We start from the raw sequence: 12,972 nt of genomic DNA, 5'->3' as shown, positions 1-12,972 counted from the left end.
ACTATACCCTGTATTTAGGACACCCACTATGAGAAAGATAGAAGTTTTCTGAGCTTTGGGGTTTGGTCTTACAACAGGAACATGAAATATATCTTAGCCCTGTCGGGGATGAAAATGTATTTCCAACTTGAAATGTCTGGACTCAAGATTTCATAACCATCTATGGGGTCAATAGGTTTCCATATAGTGTGCCAAATGATTGCAACAGGTAACCCAGGATCAGGTGGACTCAGTGGGGGCAGCAATAAAGAAATAGACGCAATGACCTTGACAGCAGTGGGAGCTTGCTATAGCAGTAGTGAGTTCCAGAGTATTTCCTTCAATCCCTTGACCATCTTTAGTCTGCCTCAGAACAGTTTTATAACCTAGAGACCATTACTTAATGTGTAATTTTATTTTTTACTTTCAGTATTCAGTTGCTGTTTCAATGCATAGAAAGTGGATTTTTAAGTCAAGTAGCTTCAAACTTGAAGGTTGGTGTTAATATATTGTCAGAGAAGCATCACCTTGCACATGATTTGCTTCCTCATTTGTCTTTCCACCAAATCATTGTTATACAAAATTTTCCTGTGCAACTCAAGCTGTATGTGTGTTTTTAAAAAAATTCCCCTCATAGCCCCTTGAAAATCATATCCACTTAAATTTGTTGTTGTTTAGTCACTAAGTTGTGTCTGACTCTTTTGCAGCTTCATGGACTGTAGCCTGTCAGGTCCTCTTGTCGATGGGATTTTTCCAGGCAAGAATAGTAGAGTAGGTTGCTGTTTCCACGTCCAGGGATCTTCCCAAACCAGGGATCAAACCCACATCTCCTGCATTGGCAGGAGGATTCTTTACCATTGAACCACCAGGGAAGCCGTTCCAATATTATTTCCATGCTAAAGCACCTCATAAATATTAATCCCTTTATGAAATGTGTCCTCTTTGACAGTGAGCCACTTCTCAATTTTTGACTCTTAGAATATTGTATTTATGCCACTGTTAAAACACACATTATGTGATACAACACAGTACATTATGTGGAAAATGAGTTATTAGGGGATGTGAGTCTCTCTTCTTGTCAGACTCTGGTCTCTCCAATAACCCCAGTATCTAACACATGACTGGCAATCGGTATATGTTTATTGAACAACGTGAGAACTGCTATTATGCCTCATTCTTCTTTGTACTTCCAACACCAAATCAAGACCAAAAGAGGTGCTCAAACACATTTGTTTATTGTCTAGTCACTAAGTTGTCTCTGACTGCACAAGCCCATGAACTGCAACATGCCAGGCTTCCCTGTCCTTCACTATCTTCACCTATACTGAATGAATTAATACCAAATGTTAAGATTTCCAACATTTAATACCAGATCCCATAAATGCTTTAAACTTCTTTCCTGAAACTAGGGAACAAGGAGAGACATAGATCAGAGAAAAATAAGTAGCAATTACAGTGGACCAAGGTCTTGGGCAAAATCAGGGTCCACTGGCCACCACTTACTGGGCCCTTTACTCTGTGAAACCCAAGTAATGGGCCAGTTCCTAGAGGAGAGAGAGGGCAGCTGGGGGCAGTGGCTCAGTATTACTGCAGGTGCCATCTTTCTGCCCACCCCCACATCTTGGCTTTGTCTTTGGCTAGCTCTCTTCCTTGTTTCAAGATGATTCCAGAGTTTTCTGTTATGTAAGCATGACAATGTCTTGAAGAAGAGGACCATCTCCCTTTCATGACTCTTGGAATAAAATGAAAAACTGTTCCCACATTTCCCCTCACATCTCACTGAATAGAATGATCATACCCAGAGGAATGATCCGCCAGGACTAGCTAAACCCAGTCACTTTTTAGTTAGGAATGGATGCCAGTAAAGAATATGTGGACATCCGAAAAATAATATGGTTTGGATTGCAAAGAAAAAAAGAAAATTTACTGTAGGGCAGATGATTAACAGGGTCATCTTATAGACTCTCTTGTCACTTGCTGATGGAGAATAATTGATGGAGCAATTAAAGATTTGCAGCCCAGAAAACTTCCCTGGTAGTCCAGTGTTTAAGAATCCACCTTCCAATGCAGGGGTGTTAGGGAACTTAAAATGGAGAAAGTCTTGTTTGGGCTTCAGAAAAAAGGAGAGCAGGACTCTGACCTACTTCTGCCTTGCCTGGAACCCTGCCCAGATTCTATGCCTGCCTGCAGGCACATCAAGTCAGGTGGCACTTCAGATAAGAAAGGGAATGGGTCTTGGAATTCTTGAGCCCCTGGAGCTCTGGCCAACCCCCCAGGGTCTAAGAAGCCTTGTAACTCAGAAGGCGAAACAAATAACATTGTCATTGTAAAAAGTTAAAAAAAAATCTGCATTTTTGCATGCAAACTGATGATGATAACAGTTTTGGAGTTACAAGAGAGAGCCCCCCAAACTGCAGTTTGAGGTCTCACCTGTCAGGTGGACAAACCACCCAAGACCCTCTCCCAACTGGGACTCCAAGTTGCTGTTAACAAGGGTCTTTCCAGTACTGTTCAAGTCTGACTGTAGGTTGTCCTAATTCAGTGATGTATATGCTATTACTTCTGCTGTTTCTACTTCTTTTCTTTTAATGACTGTGTGTTGAAATTGAGTCAAATAAGCTATAAAAAATGAAACTGTTTATTTTTGAGTAATGAGTGGGTTCTTTTGTTAACAAATCCTTTGAAACTAAAACAAAAATAAAACTTTCAGCAAAGTAAGGGGACATGGGTTCTATCACTGATCGGGGAACTAAGATCCCACACTCCAAGGGGCAACTACTTGAGAGACTGCAACAACTTTATGCCACAACTTGAGAGACTGCATGCCACAACTCTTGAGCCCACAACAAAGACCCAGTGCAACCAAAGAAAAAAGAGTCACAGCCCAAAGGTGTAGATAAGATCCTGCTGTAAAGAAATTCCAATTTAGAAATGCAGCATCCACATTTTTAAAATCCTGTTTTAATACTCTACAGAGAAAGTAAGATATGAATGTTTTTATACTTTATAATTGCATAGATTTTGAAATTTGCTTAGGAAAAAAGATTGGAAAGAAATAGTCCAAAATGGTGGTATGTTGGGTGATTTGATATAGGGTGATTTTTTTTTCATTTGTTTGTTTCAAAGTTTTGTAGCATGATTATATTACTTTATACTGATATAGTATTAGTATACTGGTATATTATTTTATATTGATACATATTATATCATCGTCAGTTCAGTAGCTCAGTTGTGTCTGACTCTTTGCAACCCCAAGGACTGCAGCATGCCAGGCTTCCCTGTCCATCACCAACTCCCGGAGCTTACTCAAATGCATGCCCATTAAGTTGGTGATGCCATCCAACCATCTCATCCTCTGTCATCCCCTTCTCCTCCTGCCTTCAATCTTTTCCCAGCATCAGGGTCTTTTCCAATAAGTCAGTTCTTAGCATTAGGTGGCCAAAGTATTGGAGTTTCAGCTTCAACATCAGTCCTTCCAATGAATATTCAGGACTGATCTCCTTTAGGATGGACTGGTTGGATCTCCTTGCAGTCCAAGGGACTCTCAACAGTCTTCAACACCATAGTTCAAAAGCACCAATTCTTCAGCACTCAGCTTTCTTTATATCCAACTCTCACATCCATATATGACAACTGGAGAAACAAACCACAGCTTTGACTAGATGGACCTTTGTTGGCAAAGTAATGTCTCTGCTTTTTAATATGCTGTCTAGGTTGGTCATAGCTTTTCTTCCAAGGGCAAGCATCTTTTAAGTTCATGGCTGCAGTCATCATCTGCAGTGATTTTGGAGTCCTCATTAATAAAGTCTCTCACTGTTTCCACTGTTTCCCCATCTATTTGCCATGAAGTGATGGGGCTGGATTCCATGATCTTAGTTTTCTGAATGTTGAGTTTTAAGCCAACTTTTTCACTCTCCTTTTTCACTTTCATCAAGAGGCTCTTTAGTTCTTCTTCGCTTTCTGCCATAAGGGTGGTATCATCTGCATATCTGAGGTTATTGATATTTCTCCTGGCAATCTTGATTCTAGCTTGTGCTTCATCCAGCTTGGAATTTCTCACGATGTACTCTGCATATAAGTTAAATAGACAGGGTGACAATATACAGCCTTGACTTACTCCTTTTCCTATTTGGAACCAGTCTGCTGTTCTGTATACAGTTCTAACTTTTGCTTCTTGACCTGCATACAGATTCATAGAGATAGAAAAATTAAAAGATTGATATAAATTTACCATAACCTTATTCTCTCTTTGTTGCTTTATGATTTAATCCTATTGAAGAGAATACAGTTGTATAATCTAGTGTCAGAATGTATTCTCAGAAGGAAGCAGTTTTTAAAAGATTTTATTTCTAAATTACTCAAAGACTTCATACATTGCCTCTCACCATCACTCCCCTCCATTAATGGCACTTTTAAAAAATTAAATTAAAAAAAAAGCAATATCCCAATATAGAATGTGAACCAGGACTTTAAAAATGTACTTATGGCTTATTCTTGTTATGTATGACAGAAAACCACAAAATTCTGTAAAGCAAATATCCTTCAGTTAAAAAAATGAAGTGGAAAAAAAACTATTCTGAAATCCTATAACAGCCTTGGGTGCTGGTGCTGACTTATGGTTGATGTTTGACTAAATCTGCGACAACTGTATTTAAATGTAACTTTTAATTGGTTGTGTAAGGCTTTATTTGGAGCAAAGAAAATGCTTTTTTCCTTTTACTTTTTTCTGATTGCATTTTGTTCTAGTTCTGAGCCATGTTCTAGTTCTCAGCCATCTTTTTCTGAGCTCCTCCTCCATCATGTCTATGTGTGAACCAAGTCAACATCTATGACAGGATTCATTGTTGGATTCCTTACCACTGCCATTTGTACACATTTCTCATCATTTCCTCCAAAATGCCTCTTCAAAAGTGACCAAAAGAGGTCATCTGTCATTTACAAGGACTCTCACACCAGGAGAAAAGACCCTGACCTACAAGACTTATTCTACCCTCTTGGGAGTACTTACATCTTAACTGAACCAGAAAGAGATTATTTAAATCACTTTATTTGTGGCAAGTCATACAAGGAGTGGGTGAATTGCTGTTAGGTTGATTTTCCATCACATTTTTGGCAGGGGAAACTTGGTTTCCTCCTGTATTAAGGAAGGAAGCTTGTGGAGCTCCCATCATTTCATGTGGTGTTGGGCAGACAGAAGCTGTCAGAGTTTGAAAGCAGCTGCTCGTACAGACGTGCTGGAGACCTTCACTTGGGCTCCAGGGCACCATTCTCTCAGAACTCTGCCTCCTTTACTGGCCACTCCTACAAGTCTCATCTGTTGGTTCCTCTTCATGGGCCCAATCTCTATGCATCAGAGCACCTGAGATTTCAGTCTTGGGTCTCTTCTCTATGTATCTGCATAACATTCCCTCTCTGATTTCCTCCTCTCCTGGCTTTAAACACCACCTGAAAGTAGATGTTCCCAGACTTTTTTTTTTTTTTTTTGGCTGCACAGCTACTGGCATATAGGATCTTAGTTTCCCAACCAGGGATTGAACCCACGGCCCCCGCAGTGGAAGCACAGAGTCTAAACCACTGGACCACCAGAAAAGTCCCAAGAGCAACCAAAATTTATCCTTAGTCTGGACCACTTTCTAAACTCCAGACACCTCCCCTTGGATGTCTAATAAACATCTAAAACTAGACGTGTCCAAAACGGAACTCTTGATATTTTCCTCCCTAAATGTGCTTTACCTACAATGTTAGCCGTCTTAAGTGACAAATTCACAGTTTCAGTTGTTCAAGCAAAAGCTTTGAGTCATCTTGAATCTTCTCAATCACAATTCAACATTCAGTCTGTCAGCAAATCCTTTATGCCTCTACCTTTAATATCTACTCATCATCTGATCACTTCTTACCACCTCCACCACTGCCTTAAGTGCAAGCCATGTCATTTCTTTCCTAGATTATCAGAATAGTTGCTTGACACTCTCTGATTTTCTTTCTTACCGTCTATAGTATTTTCTCCACAAAAGAAACCATCTCCTTAAAATGTGAATCAGATCATGCTACCTCTCTGTTCATAACCCTTGAAACATCCCATCTCATTCATGAAAAATAAATTCCAACATCCTTACCATGGTACCATGGGCTAGAAAGCTTTATGTGACTCATCCCTTGCTATTATTCCTTTTTTTTTAAAAAATTAATTTTTTTCACAATAGGTACTTGATAGTATATATCAAGTATATTTTAAATATATCAGTGTGTGCATGTCAATCCCAAACTCCCAACCTATCCTTTGCTACTATCCTTATTCTGCTAGTCCTCTCCTCACACACCAGCTTCTAGTCAGGGTTAACGTATCTGCTAGGCAGTAGGCACAGTGCTGAAGGCCCACAATGCATTTCGGGCAAAAACTGTTCATTTCTTTTAAAAACAGAAGAAAAAAATTTAGGTTAAAGACAGTATTTTATATATAATATTAATATATTTGTCTTTATACCAACAGAGTCATAGAGTATAATTTTTAGGTGTTTTGTTTTATGAAAGAAGGAACCCACAGAGGCAAAAGTGCCTAGCAACCATGAAAACCCTAACGCAACCTTGGGGGAAGTCTATGCTGAATCCAGGCTGAGCTAGGAAAAGACTTACTGTTTCATAAAGTGGGAAAGCTAAGGAATTTTTTCCTCCTTTTTGGTTTTGCACCTCCCATTGGAGTCCACATGTCATTGTTCAGTGATTGTTTTTCTTCCTTGTGCTAAGCACTTTCCCAAATGAGTTCAAAACTCCACACAAACAACGAAGACCTGTTCTCAACTAAATGGATTCCTACCTTTAGGTCTTGAAACAGGGCCATGTACACCTTCCTTCAGTACTTTCACTCACACTCTGGGCACAGTGAAAAAAACAAAAAAAAAAAGAAAAGGAAATGACCTTAAAGGAACCAAAGAGTGGAGATGATCAGACTTGGAGCTCAGCCTATTGATTACCTATTTAGCTATTAAAAGAAAGTATTTCTTACTATTATCTGTGTCCAAATTTCTTTAATTAAGAAAACAGACCTTATATATTTGACCTCAACATTTAAATGACTGCTTTTTGTCTTTCCTTTCATAAAGGTTTTTCATCCTTTTGTATCTCAATGAAGATGGAAGCTTTACCTTTAATTTTTTCCTCCAATAATTATAGCTTTTAAATATGAATAAGTTATAGGTTATTGCTACTACAACTGGAAATTACCTATAAATCTAGCCAGACCAATACTTTTACAGCGATCAGAGAAATGGCTAAAACACCTTCTCTGGCATTAACTAAGAAGAAAAATTTTGGTAGAGAGTTCTAAGAGCATTCATAAATTGGTTTTGTGAAAGTCAGTTTTATTTGTAGTATGCACACATGAAAATTTACCCATGGTGCACCGTTTCAAAGCAATCCTAACTTCACCTTTAATTCCCTTTTTATTTTCTATAAAAATAAGCTCTTTCTAGAATGCATTTTACTACAGGTCTACTTACTTGCTTTTCCATCCGTTGCGATGTTTTGAAATGGATTACAAAATATTTGAAATCTATATGGGAAAAGAATCTTTTAAAAAACGGGCATATGTATATACGTATCACTTACTCACTTTGCTGTATGGCAGAAACTGACACAACATTGTCAATCAATGCTGTCTGTTGTTGTTTAGTCGCTGTTGTGTCCTATTCTTTCTCCACCCCATGAGCTGCAGTCCGCCAGGCTCCTCTGTCCATGGGATTCTGCAGACAAGAATACTGGAGTGGGTTGCTATTTCCTCCTCCAGGGGATCTCCCTGACCCAGGATCTAACTGGAGTCTTCTGTGTTTGCAGGTGGATTCTTTACCATCTGAGCCACTAGGGAAGCCCCCAAGTCAATTATACTCTAACAAAAATTAAAAAAAAAAAAAAGATACTTGGATACGTAGCACTGAAAGCTGTAGAAAACAGAATATCCATTCCTGGAGTGTGCTCCTATCCGGATGCACACGAACAAGACAATCAGACGCTCAAAGTTCTTTTCACGCCCTTAATTCAATGCAGCAGTTGATAAAGAAACAGTACTATTTCGTAGCACCTTTCCCTGTGTCCTGTTTCTGACCAAGTTTCCTCCTAACTAATACCAATTCAAAGTGGTGAAACTTCAGACAAGCAGTTTCTCAACTTAACTGCACAATAGAATCTTCTGAGGCGCTTTAGAAAAAAGCTGATGATCTGGCCCTGCCCTAGAGACTGATTCAGTGTATTTTGAGTATAGATGCACAGCTTGGTTATTTGGTTACCATGTCATCAAAGCAGATTAAAAAGGAGGGGAAAAGTTTTTTCCTCTGCTTGGCTGTCTTGATGGCTAACAAATTAATTTTTACCCCAGAAAGAAAAAAGGTACCAATTTTTTTTCTTTCTTTTTTTTTTTTCTTATTTTTAGTAAATAAAGCATGTTAACTCTCAAGAGGTGATTGGCCCCTTCTGGCCACACAGTGGGTAAGAACCTGTCTACCAATGCTGGGGACACAGGTTCGAGTCCTGGTCTGGGAAGATGCCATGTGCCATGGAGCAACTAAGCTTGTGCCCCACAACTTGGTGCCACAACTACCAAGCCTGAGCCCAACTGAGCTGCAACTACCAAGCCCAGGAGCTGCCTCTACTGAAGCCCGCATGCTCTAGAGCCTGAGGTCCGCAACAAGAAAAGCCACCACGGTGAGAAGCCCACATACCACAATGAAGCATAGCCACTGCTCGCCACAACTAGAGAAAGCCTGCATAGTAACGAAGACCAAGCACAGCCAAAATAAATAAATAAATGAAATTTTAAAAAAAAGAGAGAGGCGGTTGGCCCTTTAAACACTATGGTAATGCACAGAAAGACAGTTGGGCAGGTCTGCATGGCCTTCGTATAAATGTCAACACCTACTTTAGGTCCCAAAATAAATATTTTTAATATTGTCTCATTCTGCACTGTTTAAACATGCACTATATCAGCTTGTCTGCATTTCCCAATGTAATAGCACGAAAGTTTCCAGCAGTTCATTCAGTTTTTTTTACTAGACGTTAATTCTTCATTCTATGTATTTCCCCTCTGAAAAATTATGTCCATAAACATTTACAAGCAATATTGTTGAGCACAGTATTCTTGAGGGGTGAAGACCCACATCTCTGTTAAAGAAAACACTTCAGTTTTAACACAAATATTAGCTGAACCTGAGCCGGTGTCCCTGGTTTCTTCCTAGTCCCCAACAATACAGGTTGCTGCCATTTCCCAGGAATTCTCGGAATCAATAATAGATGTGATTGTCCTGTTCATCTTGGTTCTCAGAAAGTAAATGGGGCAGAGGAAGGAAGGTGGAGCTCTCTTTTGCCTCCAGCATATTCTTCTAGTCCTGCTCATGGGAAGGATGAAAGCAGTCCCACAAGAAACTTTTACCCCATGCCCTTTTAGGAGCCAAGGCTGGGAGTCCAGTAGGCCAACATCACCAACCCCTATCTGTGCCACCTCTGGGCAAAGCCTTAGTTCTTGGGTCTCAACAGGTTGCGATAGCATAGGAAGCCTTCTTACCCTAATAAGATGGCTTTTAATAAATGGTTTAGGTTGGATGGAGAGGAGAGAGGGGAAAAAAAATGGAGTTAAAAAAAAAAAGAAAAACCTCTGTAAAATTTTTTCTTATGAATCTGGATTTAAAAAATTCTACCACAGCATTCTTCTCCTTTTGGCTCTCTCTTCTCCCAAATGGTATAAAGTAAGCAACAACACCCTCCTTTGTAGTCTGTCTCTTCTGTGTGCAGCCCTTGGTTTGTGAGAGGAAGTTTTAACCCTCTGTGAGGTGAATGCCAGGAACCGTTCTAGGATGATTTACCAGAAGTCAGTCAGGAAGCTGACATGCGGTGCCTGTTTGTAAAGGAAGAAGTACAGAGCCAGGCCATTTCTGTCCCTGTGAGAACCCACACTGACCTTTGATATAGACCCAGGTAGTGCTATTACTCCAATATCACACTTTCAAATGAGCACCTGAGCCTCACATCTGACCACTCCCACAGCCCTCATGGCACCATAAACTGTCCACACTGGTCTAATATAGAACCACCAACTCTTAAAAATGCTAAAGGAGCTCCCCCAAGGCCCCCTCTCCTTTGGGTTTCCTTGGGAGCACAGATAAGCTCAGCTGTTTTCTTATGGTCAGCCAGGGACACAGGCTTAGAACCAAGGATCTTCTTTGGTCATCTCAGTGCTAATTCATTCCCCAAACTACTCCTTTTTCTGGGAAATAGACATTTTAAAGTGTAAGCTACTAGAAGACAGAGACTGTGTTTTAACCTGAGTAGTAAAATGCCTAACTCAAAGCAATGGAAAATACCAACCTGGGAGGCAAGAGCCCTGGAATCGGATTTACTGTGATTCTTGCCCTACCAAATTATTTGGTAAAATGAGGGCATTGGTTTATATGAAATCAAAGGTCTTTTGAGCTTATGGTTGTACACTGAAGAAATATTCATCAATGGATGTGGACTGCCAAACACCATTCACAAGCCTTTCCATCATGGCGCCAGCTGCCTCCCCACTTTTCCTTGCCCCTGCCCAGTCACCCTTCCCTGGTTGGACAGACCCCACCCAGCCCAGAAACTACAACTGGTCCTATTTCCATTGCTTCTTTTCGAGGCTATGTGACTTAATCACTACTGTGTGTTTGGGTTATGTTTTCTCACGCTAGAGTGATCAAAACACTTGTCATCTTCTACGTTTACATTTGGAAATCACAGAAAGGGTGGACAGATCTAGAGAAAGGGGTGTTCTTCTTGAGGGAAGGGATAAAATGGGACTGTTGTATTTCTCCATCCGTGTTTTTGGAGCCCTTGAGAGAGCAGCATGCTTGTTATTCAGAAGGTTACAATATTCAGAGAGAAAAAAATATCGTCAGGGTACAGTAGCTGCACTGGTTTTTGCTCCAAAGGCAGGAAATAGCTTGGCCAACCTGAAAATAAAATATGCTTCTCCTAAGCGGCTAAGCTTGTTAGACGCCCAGCCTGGTGGCAGGAATAGCGTTGCATACATAATGTGGACGCGCCAATGCTTGTTCTTTTTCCAGAGATTAAAAAAAAAGAAGTCTTTCTCCTATTTTTTAATTTGACAAAAAGATTCCAAACTACAGAAAAAGATTTTGCGTCTATGTTTCAACCATCTTTGTTCCTCAGATTTATTGTTGTTTTTTTTTGTTTTTCCCAGCAGACATTACCCAACACACCCTCAAGGGAAGGAAAGCTCTCAGTCCGTCAACTTTCTGATGCCTCAAGAACCTACTTTTTCCAGAGAAGAGTCTAAATGGGTCACTTCCCTCTTCTGGCCTCGCTACAAATGTTACCCACACTTGCCCCCCGATCCTATTTTCAGAATTGAATGACCAGCTCCATTCTGTGAGGCCCTGACTACATCCCGCTAAGGTCACGGTTGGTACTTAAAAGCAGTGGTCTTTTTTTATTTCCCCCAAAGGCTAGTTTTTATCCCTCCCTCCACCCTTCCTCTTCCTTCACCCTCCTTCAATAGAGCTGTGTTGTGAAGGGTCTGGCCACACACAGAGAATATTACAGGAATAAAACCTGGGAAAGAGCACACGGTTATGAAATATTAAACTTAAACTTCTCTTTATTTTGCCCCCCCAATTCTCCTCCCCCTCCAAGAAAACACGAACCCCGACAGATTTGCGGTCCGTGTTATCTTCAGCTGGAAAAGCCAGCTGAACCAACAGAGCAGACTTCTCTGTTTCCTGCTGCCTAGAGCTTTCCAAAGGCGCTACTGTGAAGGAGCAGCTCCCTCTTTGGCCCTATGGACAGCTTTCCGAGAGGGAAGAGATTACACTAGCAACGGCCAGATAAGAACTCTGTAGCTGGAGAGCTGGATGCAAACGAAATCTATGGGCATCAGGGTTATTTCACCCCAGTGAAAGAGACGACAGGCAAGGACAGGAAATAAGAATGCTAGTGCCAAAATTCAGCACTCTGCTTTGTCAGTAGATTAAAAAAAAAATAAAATAAAGCAGATGAAGAACAGAGAAAGTTCAAGGATCCCTCCATTTCTTCAGTCAGCTCCAACCTAAGAACTTCAGTGGGAGTTTGGCCTGAGGGAAAATTGCCATATCAGACATTGATTAGGCTAAAGTCAACCCATTTCAAAGCATCACCCATTAATTTATTGACTGCAAACAGGAATTTTGCCCAAGGCCAGAACTCACAATCAATCCGTTGCCCTGAGATAGATTTCCACAAGTGGCTGGGGAAAGGGAGTCTGTCTTCAGGATGTCTCTCCGTGGTCCACTCTTTCTTTCTTTATTCCCTCTCCTGCTCTATTGCGTTGATAACAGGGCATTCAAAGGACTTCATTAGTCCGATGATGTGCAAACAGCTGCTCATAGGATTTGTGACTGGATTGATCCTGATGCTGCCAGTACAGACAGCACAGGGCAGAAATAACTATGTTTTGTTCCCTTGACATCGTTTCTTTCTTTCACGTCTCATGTATTCATTAAACGTTCATTTAATAAAAGACAATATTCTTACACAGCATTATGATGAAAGTCTTGGTTTATGCATGCTTTCATATAAATTTAAAACGTTTTCTTTCAGACATACGTATTTAACGTGCAAGCTACAAAAGGGAGAAATATTTAATTAGTATTTTGGGGGGGTGATGCCAGGTGTAGCATTCTTAACCAATAGTTAATCATTGAAACTGGAAAACTAATAGTTATTTTATGTAGCTGGGAAATGGACTAATGTTTTGCTAAGATTAAAGAGTAAGTCTTCCCTTCCCTCCAATTTTGAGGCAGTTTTTTTTTTTCATTTATTTTTATTAGTTGGAGGCTAATTACTTTACAATATTGTAGTGGTTTTTGTCATACATTGACATGAATTAGCCATGGATTTACATGTATTCCCCATCCTGATCCCCCCTCCCACCTCCCTCTCCACCCGATCCCTGAAGGTAACACCGACTACATTGAGGCAGTTTTT

At 40.3% G+C, this 12,972-nt stretch overlaps 1 long non-coding RNA gene across 2 annotated transcripts in view; it reads left to right on the top strand.

Annotated features, from left to right (window-relative positions):
* The window catches only part of LOC110138256 (uncharacterized), a 30,259-nt gene extending 17,802 nt beyond the window's left edge, over nt 1–12,457 (top strand). Inside the window, exons 2-3 of one of the 2 annotated variants that reach the window (XR_002314162.2) lie at nt 8,402–8,673; nt 11,195–12,457. This is a non-coding gene — a long non-coding RNA (uncharacterized lncRNA). Of the gene's footprint in view, nt 1–8,401; nt 8,674–11,191 lie in introns of both variants that reach the window. The other variant, XR_002314161.2, reaches the window with a different exon arrangement.
* Nucleotides 12,458–12,972: the final 515 nt, after the last annotated feature.

The sequence above is a fragment of the Odocoileus virginianus genome, chromosome 21 (assembly GCF_023699985.2).
Source record: "Odocoileus virginianus isolate 20LAN1187 ecotype Illinois chromosome 21, Ovbor_1.2, whole genome shotgun sequence".
Lineage (NCBI taxonomy): Eukaryota > Metazoa > Chordata > Mammalia > Artiodactyla > Cervidae > Odocoileus > Odocoileus virginianus.
This window is presented reverse-complemented; position numbering and strand designations above follow the sequence as displayed.